At 39.5% G+C, this 14114-nt stretch overlaps 1 protein-coding gene across 1 annotated transcript in view; it reads left to right on the top strand.

The window, feature by feature from the left end:
* LOC124157985 (putative glycerol kinase 5) overlaps positions 1-14114 on the top strand; it is a 203967-nt gene that overhangs the window by 90075 nt on the left and 99778 nt on the right. The window lies entirely within an intron of this gene.

Below are 14114 nucleotides of genomic sequence, written 5' to 3'. Positions count from 1 at the left end.
GGCCTAATTCGTTTAACATCTAGGTAACACTGTTTGTACGCCCATAGCAGTTTTTGACGAAACATGCAGCCTTCCTTTGCATTTTATTCAGTTCGCGGATTAAGTCTTTCTGCGCTGGATCTCATGTACTCTCTGCATAATCAAGGTGTGCCCGAAAACGAGCGGAAGCATTTCTCGGATAGCAAGAAGCATTTTGCCATACTTTGAAGGAGGTGCAATGATTTCCTCATTTTTTTTTCAGGAGATTTTCCTCACTCATTGATGAGGAAGCAATCCTGCAACACAAGGAAAAATGGAGTACGAAACAGTGCATATCATTGTATTCCTCGGAGGTTTAAATAACTCACTGACATGTTCAGCTTAATATTCGACATTAAAGGTATAGGCAATTATTTCGTTCCTTCAATGCGAACAAATCGGTTATAAACCAGATAAAATATGTAATGTTTAATAATAATTATACGAGTATATACTCATCCAAAATAAAGGTCGATTAGACACTTGAATCCCGTATCCTATTCTCAAATGGGGTTGATCACAAATAGTAGTATTTCTCAATTAAAACACTAAGTAGTTCTCCACAAAATTAATTTGATACGATCAAGACTTTTCTGGTGCATTGCTGCTTGGTGTATGTACACAATGGGTGGGAATGTCAATATAAATTAGGGGGTTGCATATAATGAAGGATACTATGTATAGAATAATGATTATCCGCATATTGTGAAAATTATTCCCTGGAAAATTCCTCAAAAAGAATTTGTGCTCACAGTTTTTACCTAGAGTATCTATCAAGTAACCAGATATGTGTAATACGTTGAAACAAACATGTTTTCAGATTGTTAAATTTCATTTGAATGTCGATCACATTTGACGCAACGAAATATTACTTCAATATTATTTTCGTTCTACTTTCAGGAATTTACCCTTTCTTACAAACTAATCAAAATTGGAATAAAGGCACGCCTAGGAGAAAATTACCTATGGTGAGGTATTCAAAAAAAAAAATTAACTGGCTCCTTACAGCATACAGTTACAACAGCAGTATATTATTTTGAGAGTCATAACATTTGTCTACAATGGCGTGTTCTTTGCAAAGATATCTGCTAAAACAAGATAAATAGATTAATAATATGTGATACGTACACTAATAGCTCAAAATTATCAATAATAATAATGGTAGTAATATATTATTTTCTTTCATTAATTTACATTATTTATAGCATACGATAAGTATCAGCTATAATATAATGTAATAGGCTCCCAAAGAAGAGAATTCTTTTGGTAGGGTCATACGATACATGTGGTACCACAACCAAACAAAAAATTCTATATAAGTGCCGGGTTGAGATATCTCTTTTGGCCCCTGTAAACCTATCGCCGAAGATACCTCTCTGAGGGATGGAGAAAAATCGTATGATTCAGGCCATAGAGAGATCTGGTCCTTTCCCACCGTATGCTGCTTGTGAAATCACGTCGGATTTCCCTAAGTGAGGACAGGTGTTGAGAAGCCAACACAACTCGATAGTGGCTCTGCTGGAAAACCCTGGAAAATTTCACAAATTTCATAACACCGTCTCTAGATCAACTATTCCTCAGATAGAATTTCACCCCATTCATTTCCCTTGTTTGGAAAGGGCTGCAGCAGTCGGTGATTTGCCCGAGCCAATCTTTAAAATGGAATGAATGGCAATTTTCAGACCCTGTCTCTCACAACCCTCTTCTACGAGTTGTGGAGAGGGTAGTCGTCCTCTTTGATTATTTCTACGGTTAATATGATTAGGTGATAATATCTCTTTTCCTTAGCAACGACTGTTGTTTGATGAGTTTGATCAAATACAATTTTGAGTCCGGGTTCACACCAGGTGTACTCCGCAAAGGCGAATAGTTGATATTTTTTTATATTTCGTGTCCCTTTTTGTGTTCGTGAGGGTGAATACTCATAGATCTGCATTTTTCTCTCATAAAGTCTTGTCCACACGAAAATTGTGCCCCGTTGGTACTTTCTTGAAGTTCGTATGGCAATGCGTCTTGTGATCCCGGTGAGACATTCTCCGTCTTGGTCACATGAGTGGATCTTGCGATCACGTTAAGATGTTAGGCTATCGCGACAATTTCTATTTTCATTCCGAGAAAGCTCTATTCATGAAAGGGTTAAGTGTTATGTATACAAATATCAAAATAAGAAAATTAATTGATTTTTTAGAACACAAAATTGTATAGAAGAAACACCAATTCATAAGGAGTTATAGCATCATTATACATCTCCAGGATAAATGTGAAAATAACTTAAAATATTATAAACAAAAAAATTATATGGCATTAAACACTGGGCTGATATATTGGCCTTCGAGAATATTTAGGCAAAAATTAAAAGCCGACATGACATATCAGTACCATGAGCATGTAAGAATTAATTAATACCAGCGAAACTGTCGTCGCCAACAAAGTCATTTCAATTTGAGAAATCTCGTTTTTTTCCGTTCCTTGACCGCTGTGGCTGGCTGTAGTAGTCTTGTGTCCTCATGTAATAGTGGGAGTGATCCATGCGAGTGTTCGTCAGACGAGGAAGAGGGGAGGGGAATTGGCAGCTGGAGGAATGCAAGCCGGGAAACCCCAGCTTTCTCTCCCTCTCTCTCCCTCTATGTCGGCCTGTGTCGCATGAAGCCTTGGACGATTCCTCCGAAAGAAATATACCTCCGCATGCAAAAAGAAGCGATCGCGTTCATCAGGGCGAGATAACGATAAGACCAGGATTGTGGAAGCTTGATCTTCTACATCGGTGTGTGTGTAAATTAAATGTTTAACACTAGAAGGACGGCAGGGGTCATTTGACCCATTTTCAGAATTCAAATTTATTTTTCTCTTATTAAAATATTTTTTTAAATTTTGAAACTCTTTGACTTTGTTCATTTTGGTCTATATTTTGATAAATTAGTGAAAATTCAACAATAATATTTTGTTTTAAATTTTTATGACGTGTTATACCTAGAAGGACGGCTAGGGGTCATTTGACCCACAACTGGTTTTCGCGATATTTTCTTGCCCTTGGGCACTTTAGTGTCATGTATATCATATAATCAGCAAGAGGCTAGTGTGGTAGATGATTTGCTTCATTTTGAACCTGGAAGTACCCGGTTCAATGCCAGTTTCGTCCCAAGGGCTCCCATCTGTATTCGAAAACCTAGGCATAGCGACTTGTTGTGCACAATCTTTCGATATTTTTTGGGCAGCAAAGGAAAATAAAACCTTTTCAATCCTTGATTTGCGTAAATTCATGTAATTATGATATTTAAATTTTGTTTTATTTATTGTATCACCCACACCGGAAAATCGTCACGTATTCCATTGCTTTATGTTCCGTCGGCCAAGATTCAGAGCTCTTAGAGCCATTATTTTTCATCATCGCCTCATCAGGTTTACGAATAACTGTTTCATTTTTCTGTCCTGTTGGATCTGTCACTCGGCCTTGCCCCTTTGCCGTGTGTCCAGCCTTAGTGCCGCCTGACCCCGTCGGAGTTCGGGGAGGAGGGTTGGACTGTACACTGCGCCCTGAGAAAAAATCCTGTCTCCTTTCGAGAGAGCGGATGATTTGGGTGGACTGTAAAATTCTACTGTAAATCCTACCCTTGGAATCCGCACGTAGGTCGGAAAAGAAGCATTACTGCAAGTTCCTGGAAGACACGAATCAGGATACGGTTGGCGGTAGAGTCCCTGCCTTTCGAACGGCAATTAGCGTTACTTCTGAAAATTTTGTCCTTTTGTATGAATTTCTAATGCTCTCCAGCTCTCTATACCTCCAATGCAGCTAGAGAAGATTCTACCATAATGCGCTTTCGTTTGTAGATTGTTTTTCATGCATATCAGTAGCGAGTTGAGGAAGAAAGAAAGAAGTCGAGAAATATATCAAGAGAAGAGAATCGTCGCGATTCAAATACCTGAAAGGAATATTGAAGATCAGTCTGGAAGTGAATCGTAAACATCAGTTCAAGGACATTCTGACCAATGCATCAAAATCTGCGTGTGATGGAAGCGACGAAGTCCAAGATAGTGTACCCGATGGCGACTTTGGCGTGATAGCAAATGCACAGCTCTATTCAACAAATCGCAGATGTCCTTTTATGAGGTATATTCCAAATAAATCAGACAAATTTGGAGTACTGGGTTTTGACAGATGTGAAATGAAAATACAGCCAAAATGTATTTCCATATTGTGGCAAAGATGATGATTGGCCATCAAATCAAGCGTTGGGGAAATAAATAGTTACTAAAGTGACCGTAAAATACAAGAATTCAGGAATAAATGTAACTTATAACAATTATTTTCCATCCATCCAGCTGGCAGGAAGTCATAAAAAAATGGAAAACTTCTCTTGCATGGACGATCTGAAAAAAACAGGCGTGACGCACAAATATCCATGACCCCTAAAATAGCCATGTAATCCATTCAACGCGAGTGTTCAAAAATACCTTAGGCCATACTCTTACGTAGAATCAGGCAAACTAGAACAATAATGTACTTTCATTCAGCAGCATGATCTCAGACGACACTATTTCCGAAACGAATAAAAGAATACCAGAGACCATCCTATTTCATAATAAAAACAAAGCGGGAGTAGATACGATGGATAGCATGTATCAATTTATTTACACGTCTCCAAATCCAACAGCCATATCTCCACGGACACAAAAAAGAAAAAGGTGCCAAATACCATCAAATTGAATCATTGCACCAATTTCCTTTCCATTTTCCGAATTCCTTTTCATGTGCAAATGGCTGATGTCCTAACACCCCCTGCCACACGCTTTTAAGCGGCTTGCGGGTCAGTGTGTGGATTTAGATGTAGATGAATAAATCGTCCAATGAATGCATTCAGCGCAAAATAATATTTTGTGGAAACAGCGCCGAAAAAATAGTCTGTCTGAGAATTACAACAAAGTAATAAGTTTTATAAATTTTAATGCAAATTTTGTAAACCCAGTACCCCTATTGTTTAAACATGTAACACAACTTTTGTATTGAGTGTATGTATTTTCATTATTTGATTTGCAATCGACTACTACATACGGTTTAATTCATGATTCTTTAAAATAATTGTTAATAACTTTTGACGATGGAAATAATATTTAATAATGTTAAATAGTGTTTTTAATGAACTGATTCAACAATTAATACGATTAAACTGAATATTGGTTGAAAATTAGGCGTTTTATTCCAAAATACATTTTAGGGGTCAAATGACCCCTAGCCGTCCTTCTAGGTAGCGCGAAACTCCCGTCCTCCTAGTGTTAATATAGATAGATATATAGTATATATAATGATATAGATAATATAGACGCCGGTTGATTGAATGATCCCGAAATTCACTTTGAAATTTCTCTTTGAAAATGTATGCCTCGAGAGTATATTTATACAGGTGTAAATAATTTACATGAATTGCCATAAGAAAGAAAATCCGCTGGTTCGGGAATCGAGCTACGTTCCTTTGGTTTTCCCGTTCACATGCGCACAACATTACGCTCTCCTACTGCAATTGTTCCCATTTCTTTTTTTTTTTTCTTAAGCCTGAATAACAACATCATTTTTTCCATTCATCGGAGTGATAACTCCAGCGGAGGTATTTCAGGGACCAAAAGAGTTATCATTCATCGATCCGTCATTTACTGAATTACAAGGTAATTTTCACCGTCCCTTTTTCCATCGCTTATTCCGTCACTTTCCGTATTTACAAGTGCCATTCGATTAAAAGGAAACAGTAGCGTTAAAATTGATATTAGCGGCCGTGCTTTCTGTTTGGTACCAGCGACAGAAAAAGGGACGTATGATGGAAAAATGGATGGGATTCCCATCCCTGGAGCCATCGCGAAAAAAGATCTTATGAACTGGTATTTTCTCCGCCATCATTGGAGTGATCGCTGGTGCTGTCCCTCGAAAGGGATGGAAAAAGTGATCGTATAATTCAGGCTAATTCTTGTAATTTTCGCCATATTTCTTGCGGCAGGACTGGCATATTTTACAAGGGTTAAATATCTTCGATGCATAGAATCCTACATCATATGATCCTATCTCATTCCTATAAAAATTAAACAATTTAAAAGGTTCTTCCTCATGTAGCCATTCCCTCATCAGCATCAACAATCCCTAAGACTGGTTGGACACGCTTTGAATATGCAGCGAGCGTATGGGGTCCGGTCATTGACGGATACAGATGGGGGGCGCGCGCCTTTTTTATATCATAAGTTGGCGTCGTATTTGTACATGTATTTGTACATGATCACTTTAATTAAAACCTTCTTAAACTCTGCATGTGACTTGATTATTTTTTATTACGATAAAAGTAAAGGTAACTAAAGGTATCTTTTGCGCCACCCCCTTGAGCATTTTCTGTATCCGCTACTGGGTCCGGCTCAAGAAGACTTAATCCATGAACTCAGTAGAATACAAAGAGAAGCTGCGCGATTCGTCAAAAACTGCTACAGAAAGCGGGCGCACAAAAAACGTTGCCCAGAGGTTGAGCGAATTAGTATGAGAGCCGATGGAGACTCGGATGCTGCGCGCAAGGCTTAGATTTCTTGAGCAATTGAGAGTATACGGAGTACATCATATTAGAACCCGACTATATTTCTAGGTCCGAGAGAAGCGATAAATTGAGAGATATTTTGCCAAACGGAGAGATATGGCTATTTGTTTTTCCTCCGAACCATATAAGACTTTAATAAATTCTGTTCGTAATTTTTTCCAATCATTTTCTTTTTACGAGTAAACGCTTGGTATTCTAACACCCCCTGCCACACGCCTTTTTAGGCGGCTTGCATGGTAGTATTTAGATGTTTGACGCAGCTCACCGTTGCACTCGCCTAAAGGCCGCTTAACACGGCGAGCGAATGATTTCATTCGCATGACCATTCAGCATGATCATGCGCATGATCATTCACCGTGTATAACGGAAGAATTCGCGAATGAACCTTCATGCGCATGATCATTCAGTGAAATTTAGAACACGTTCTATTTTGCTCGCATGATCCTGTGAAAGATCACGTGAACATTCAGCATAATCATTCAGCATTATCATTCGCATGATCATTCACCGTGTAAAGCGGGCTAAACCGGGGCCACTTAGCATCTCTCCTGGATCCGACTTGGAAGTATGAAACTTCCGAGCAGAGAGAGATGTCTCTCGTCTTTCAGTATTCAGTCGCTCCAGCTTCCTTGGATCCCACGCGTGAGATCCGTGCGTGGATGCATGCGGGCAGTAAATACTCCACATTATTATCCGTGTACTCTCTCCTCCACCTCCACCTCCCTTCTGCGCACCAGGGTCACTGAACTCCATCCACACATGCTCGCCTCCTCTCATTATTCCTCACTCTCCCTCCCTCTTTCTTTCTCCTTCTGGCAATCACGAGACGGCCGTGCCGCCCGCGTGCCTCGAGGCGGCCGCGCCCTCTGCCACGCCAACGACGCTGCTGCCACCTTCGAGGAGAGTGGCGGTACCTTAGAACACGCTCGAAGGAAATATCTTCGATCAAGTAAACAGTGGATGCGTTGCTAAGGCGTAGTACATGCAACGTCGCGTCGTGCCTCGTTTAACTTCATTTTTATTTATTTTATTGAACTTTATTTATTTAACTTTCTTTGTTATTTGGATTCTTAATTTATTAATATAGATATGTTAATGAATGATTTCCTTGATTGATGTTTTCGATTGTTTCTTTAAAAAGAGGTTGCTATGTTTTTGTTGATATAAGAAGGGCATTGTTATAAAAAAGTTTTAATAGAAAATGTGTGAATAAATAGGGCAATAATATCAAGGAGTTTTATATTTATTGAGGGATCCTGACGTCACATACACAATACTTAACTTAAGTTCCTAAAATCAAAACTTTTTCGTGAGGTGCTTGCTCTGTCCCACTGCCTTTACATGCCTCGTGAGTCGCGGTGCGCATGCGCATCATCAAACAACTAGCTCAAAACATGTCATGCAGTTGCTAATGTAAGCAGCGTGATATAAGTGGTCCGGGAGGATGTTGGGACCAACCACATCATAGGGGTCTCTTTGTTTACGTATATCGGAAAATAGGGAATACTAGGGAAATATTTACAAGACTGGCGCATGGAGACAAAGTTGAGATGGAAATAACCTAGGTCACGCGATGAATCTGATGGGTCTGATTGGCTAACTAGGCTAATTGTGACGATAGCGTTAGTTTTTAGATGAGATACGGAGGAGGGAGAAAGTATGGATGGAGGGAGTACTTAGCGGGGATGGGGTGTTGAAAACAGTGTTAAGGCCGTTTTACACGGGTCACGCAATTGCGCAGGTTAGAGCTGCATTAATTTCTAAAATGGCGCGGAATTGCGCGAATGCATGAACGAAATTAGAACAGGGGCTATTTTGCCGTCTCGCATCCACGCATTCTCGCATGTGTTCTAGCAATTCACCGCTTTACACGACGCAATTTTGATTGCATTGCGCAATTCCGTGTACCGTGTAAAACGGTCTTTAGAGAGTAGAATGTTGGGTAAACGAGGGAGAGGAAGGAAGAGAATAGGATTTTTAGATAGAATGAAAGGGAGTAGGTCTTACTTTGAATTGAAGAGGGAAGTTCGAGAAGTTAGGAGAGACTTCCAGATTACTTTTTAAATACTCCATGGAAATCTATCTACCTTAATCAGTAGAATGCTTAAATAATCATCGATGAAATCACAAATTAAGACTTCTAGACGCAGTGGCGCAGCGAGGGGGGTGTTTTGGGGGATGAAACCTCCCCCCAGAGCTCAAAGAAGTTTTTTTTTGAGTGTTTAAAAGTTTAATCCTTTTTACGTAATTTTATTGATATTGCTAATAAAATAGACTAATTATACCAGCACTTTGAACCATTTATCTTGAAATTCCGCAATATATCAATCTCGCACCTACCGCTTATCCTGGTGGGTAATCCATACCCTCACAGACGCCGATATTAGTTGCACCTAAACCTCCCCCAGCCTTAATTCCTAGCTGCGCCCCTTTCTAGATGAATACATACATAAGAGGAAAAAGCATCTGCATAAATGAAGATTGACTTACTCAAGTCAGATGTAGAAGGGGAAAGAAACGATAATGAAAGAAAATCAGCACAAGTTGGAGTTAACTTTTATTAATGAGCGAGTTAAAACTGAAGTATGCTAAATGCAAACATTGATTGTAACTCACAGTCAGTCTATTTTACCCATCTCTTCACATCTGTAATACGTTTTCTAAGAAAATAGATATTTTCGCTCCTTTTCCTTGTATGTAAACAGATAAACAAGTGTTGATAATCATTTTGCTTCGTCACCTCAGCCGAATCGCTATTACTCTTTCTTCGGAAAAATATTCAGCGTAAATATCATTTATAATCGTTCATTTTTTATATCTTCCCCTATATTGGAAAAAATGCCGTTGAAATTACTCTAACACGTCCAAAAAAATAAAAACTCGATGAATTATTTTTACTTAAGAGCTTTTTATTTTTATCCGAAGGAAAGTCTTTCCTCTCGATTTCGCCTGCACAATCGATGGAGAAAACTATGAACAATATTTTTTTTAATTATAAATAATATAAGCAGAGTATGAAAAAAGGTCGGTACTCCAGGGTCTGACGGATTTCGTTCGAATATTTCTTATTTACGAGGTGATGCGCCCGCTCCCAGCGGGCTTCCCCCGTTCTTTTCAATGCAGGTCCACGGAGGGATAGGCGCTTTTCTAATTTTAAAATGTAGAAAAAAAGGTAGGGCCTTATGTACAAATTTAATTGGAGTGTACATGTACAAATTGAGGTCAGAGGACCTCTTTAAACACAACATTGGAAGTAATTACACTATCCTCTGTTAAACGCACGTGATGACTCATACTTACGTATCAACAGGAGACTTGAATGTGGAATCAGCCGCATTTTGATAAAAGTTATTTAAAGAATGCGAGATGTTGTTGCAAATGAACAAATGTATCAGTTTGTGCGCCGTTAACGTCAGGAATATTTACCGGTTTTTGTTTTTTTTATTATTTAAAAACCAATTTTAGGAAACAATAGCAATATTTAGGAAGTAAGATATGCCGTCGCATGTTCTCTGATAAATTCTGTGCATTTTGGTACCTAATTTGTAGAGTTTGGTTGCGTATAAGAGTTGAGAAAAAGGTATCTATACAGTAGAAATAATATAGAAGATTGTATCGCTTAAACGTGTTGCACGGTAGGAAGTGATCCAATGATGTTACACAAATTATCTGTTTTACTACATACATATTACATATACAGTATGTACTGAGTACATTCTATTTGAAGCATGTAATTTAAAATGACTTGAAGCTGTAAATACCGTATGCCCTGCCCTTGCTATTTGTAATCTGCACACAGTAGCATTGTATCTCATTAATCCATGCAATCTTTCTACATATATCTCTTCGCGACGCTCGGTTTTATAAACTTCTACTGAGGATACTGCAAATAAGTATTGTGCGGTGTGATGCGTACAAACTGCCAATGCAATGGTGTATGGGGTAATCTTTCGTAAAGTTACCAACTAAAACCCTCCCTCACTCGATCTCTCAATTTGAGGACTATTTTAGATATCCGAAGGTAAAACTTCTCCATACTAAGCCAGAAGCGTGTGATTTCTGGGCATAATAATAATAATAATATATGAATTTATTTTATCCATTTAAAAAATACATAGCATACAATATGCATCAGCTATAGAATAATGATATTAGGCATCTCAGAAGAACTCTGTTTTTATGGGGTTACCATTCTATTCGTAAGACAGCAGAAAATATAATTCATATTCAACCATCATGGCAAGTGTATGCACTGATAAGTTTTCGTTATTAAAAATATAAAAAATAGTGCACAATAAACAGCAATATAGAAATCATTGTTACAAAACATGTTATGGATACTGAAATAGCTTATCATTTAGGGCTATGAGGGCCAGTACCTTTCTCTGAAACCTTGATACTTCTATCAGCAGCCAAACGCTTTATTCGCGAGGCTACCATCACGCTCCTACGCCCTCTCCTCGCCGAAGAGATAAGCTGAGATAGGATAAATACATATTTTTCTGACTTTGCGCCCCCTTCGGCCGAACTGCTGTCTTGTCTCCCCTTTGACTAAGTAGGTACTCGCCTTTAAGCAGTGAAAGCAGACAGCCATCCCCTTTCCCTCAGACTACATGGCTCCCGGAAGTGCGAAAACAGACCTGCACCCCTCGCTGACTGTGGGTCACGCGAGGCGGGCGCCCCTGGCCATCGAGGGGCGCCGGCGATTACCTTCGCCCCGACGGCGCCCCCTAAGCGAGGGGACGTGACTAGACAGCACGGCGTCAGAAACCCCATCGATGTCAGGTGCTCACATATCATTTGGGGAAATCGCCCAGGATCAGCTAAAAAACAGCTAAATTCCTGATAAAATCAATGTTAGCCGAGTTCAAATAATTGATTCAAAATTAAACGTTGTTATATTCCATGCGTTATGTATGAACACTCTACCGGTCTCGACCTTTTCATTATGAAAAGGTAACAGAAGAAACTGAAAGATTCTCTTGCCTCTTGATGATTACCCGAAAATGTGAAAACCGTTAGAGTTATAATAAATAAATAATGTGTGGAATATAACAACATTTTTTTATTCTATCATTTCAGTGCCATACCTACGGCAATTTGCTGTTAATTTCTGAACAATAATGATAAATAACGTTCAGTCCACGCTGATTTTTCAATAAACTGTGAAGGAAGCTGTGAAGTTTTTTATTTCGTCAATTAACATTGATATACATTTATTTCTATTTTTGCCATTACCTCGTCTTAATTCGCAACCAAAATCAAACTCCCACACAACGGATTGGGACCTCCTTTCTAAGCATTCCTCTCCCTGACTTTTCCCTGACCCATTTCAAATTCCCTTACTTTTCCCAGATATCCCTGACCTGTAAGCACCGCGACTGTGCAACGAAGAGTCTCACGATAAGTGCCAGTAATATCCTGTGGCTACGCAAAAACTTAAACTTTGTTGCGAATAGTCAATGTTGCAATGGTGTCTCGATTAGGACCCATTTTAACTACCTGGGCGCAGGATTGAATAGGGGATAGGCTTTTCTGAGCTCGAAGAGAATCTACTCTACCATCATACAGCGCCACGGAATGGATTAGGCCGAACTACAAGGCAGCCTACGTGTAAGCTTTGAGTCGTCGCTTTGGACGGCACTCTAATGGCCATTAATATTGCGTGGCGCCGTGCCCTCCGCTAAATAGCCCTCCAAAATGCACGACCGAGTTAGCCTGCTGCGAAAACATCAAACCCTGCCGCCCCCTCTCCCTCCTGTCCGCGTCCCCCCGTTTGGCGACGAAAGGTGGCTGCTGCTGACTCACCGGGGACTTCTCTTTCGGAAGGGGGCATTATAAATAGCTGATAGTGGCGACTCCGGGCGAAATAAAAGAAACAGGGGGGCAGACAGGGAGTCTCCGGGCGTCGTGCTCAGGGGAAACGGGGGTGCAGCAAGGCTTCACACCCCCCCCCCCCACCCCGTCCGTCTTTATGTGCGGACCCCTGGCCGCTGGCGCCGTCTCTTGGCGCCGTCCAAAGAGGCGCCATCCCCTCCCCGTGTCCCTATTCCAGCGGTTACTGATGGTCTATTCAAAACTAAAGGTATCATCTTAAAATTTCCAAGATGTAACGATATCAGGACGCGATGGACGGAGCAAGAAAGAAATCCTCACTTAAACGAATGAATGGAGTTTATTTATGCTCTGAGTTTACCCCTTAATAGCAAATAGAAATACATATTGCAGTTTCTGCTCAAACAGAAAAATAGAAAATATAACTGGCACAATTCTCTTGGCAATAAGAAGCAAAAATATTGCACCGAAGTAAAATTACACATAATTAAACGAACAGAACATAATGAGAATAAAAAGTAATAATCAGGAGGAAGATAATAATCAGACAAAAATTTCATACATAATTTTTAATAGCGCACCATAAAAATAAATGTAATACATTGAAATATGTACTTGCTAAGGCAATAATTAAATGTTTTTCTTTGAAACAGATGAGAGGAATTATTATGGATAATGACAGGGAAATCCAGAGATAAGAAAATATTTATGATGAGTAGAATGGCGCGGATGAAGAGGGCATTAGCGGTCTTTGTCTCTGTCAGCGAATCCTCGAATCCTAAGGTGTAAGTTTTTTCCTTTTTGCAGCAGTCTTTATGAGTAATTATTATCCCTGCAATGATTATCACTAAAGGTCCTAAGCCACCAAGATAGCGGGTCATCCCGTTGAAACGTCTGCTAGTTATTGTGTCTCTATTGTGTGTTTCTGTGTTTATCATAGCAAATTTTGTCCTTTCTTTTCGATCGGTTATATACATACATCATCGCGTATTGCGCTTTTATCGATATTAACTAGTGTAATGCATAATACCCCGAAAGATGCCCCAAAAGGCGTGTGGCGGGAGGTGTTAGGACAACAGCCTATAAAAATTAGAATGGAAATGCACGTTCGAAGTTCTGCCTAGCATTTATTAAAGTCCTTCTCTCTTCTCAATATTTCTCTTAATTTATCGTTCCTGTCAAATAGAAATAGGTTATAATATGATCTTCTCCGTGTCCCTCCAGTTCTCAATTTCTCAATCAAGCTAGACCTAGCGCGCAGCCTCCAGCGGCTCACAGCCGAATTCGTTTAACATCTATGCAACGCTTTCTGTCCGCCCGTTGCAGTTTTTGACGAATCGAACAGCTTTCTTCTGTATTATGTTGATTTCTCGGATTAAGTCTTTCTGCGCCATATCATCATCCATGCTTACTACGTATTCCAGGTCCTATAAGGGTGGTGAAAGGGTTATCTCATCAATCTGATTCGTGTGTATGCACTGAACATATGTTTTGATGGGTGGGCAAATTAAACGTTTCATGTATAATAATAAAGTAAACAGTGAATGTTTTTTGCGAGCTAATAAATGCGATAAAATGGATACTAGTCGCTGAACATTCATTGAATATGTTTTTAACAATTCAATGCCGACAAAGCACCCCTGGCACAGCTCCTTTTGAAGGAAATTTACGGCTAGAAGCCTAAAGACTAGTATACTA

The sequence above is a fragment of the Ischnura elegans genome, chromosome 4 (genome assembly GCF_921293095.1).
Source record: "Ischnura elegans chromosome 4, ioIscEleg1.1, whole genome shotgun sequence".
Classification (NCBI taxonomy): domain Eukaryota; kingdom Metazoa; phylum Arthropoda; class Insecta; order Odonata; family Coenagrionidae; genus Ischnura; species Ischnura elegans.
This window is presented reverse-complemented; position numbering and strand designations above follow the sequence as displayed.